The sequence below is a fragment of the Dendrobium catenatum genome, unplaced genomic scaffold (assembly GCF_001605985.2).
Source record: "Dendrobium catenatum unplaced genomic scaffold, ASM160598v2 original_scaffold_270042, whole genome shotgun sequence".
Classification (NCBI taxonomy): domain Eukaryota; kingdom Viridiplantae; phylum Streptophyta; class Magnoliopsida; order Asparagales; family Orchidaceae; genus Dendrobium; species Dendrobium catenatum.
The window spans coordinates 1-371 of NW_021588440.1; the positions used below are offsets into that span (position 1 = coordinate 1).

The 371-nt window shown below is 36.9% G+C and overlaps 1 long non-coding RNA gene across 1 annotated transcript; it reads right to left on the reverse strand.

Annotated features, from left to right (window-relative positions):
• Positions 1-41: 41 nt before the first annotated feature.
• On the reverse strand, positions 42-335 carry LOC114579065. Its single transcript, XR_003699933.1, has 2 exons — positions 170-335; positions 42-68 (listed from the first exon to the last, which is right to left on the reverse strand). It is a non-coding gene; the product is annotated as an uncharacterized LOC114579065 (long non-coding RNA).
• Positions 336-371: the final 36 nt, after the last annotated feature.

The following is a 371-nucleotide window of genomic DNA, read 5'->3' on the forward strand; positions in this document are numbered from 1 at the left end:
TGCTGCTCCAAAAAATACAGAAAGAACACACAGAAATTTTCGTTCTCGCCTCCTAACCCAATGAAACCCTGATTTTTCACACACAAAGAAAAAAAATATCAGAAACTACTAAAAAAAAAAATCAATTAAAAAAAGAAACAATCTAAATCATCCCTACAGATCGCAAAACCTTGAAACTTGTTTGATCTCCACTTACAACCAAAAAGATCAAATACAAAAGGAAAAGTTCGAAGCTTTGAAGGGCAAACAGCTCAAAAGACCAAAAATCCGACTGCGTCGTGCGAATCTTACTTGAATTCTCAAACTCGGAAAAGAGGAAAGAAACTGAGGAGGCGAGGAGGCGAGGAGGAAATAGAAAACCTAGACCAGTT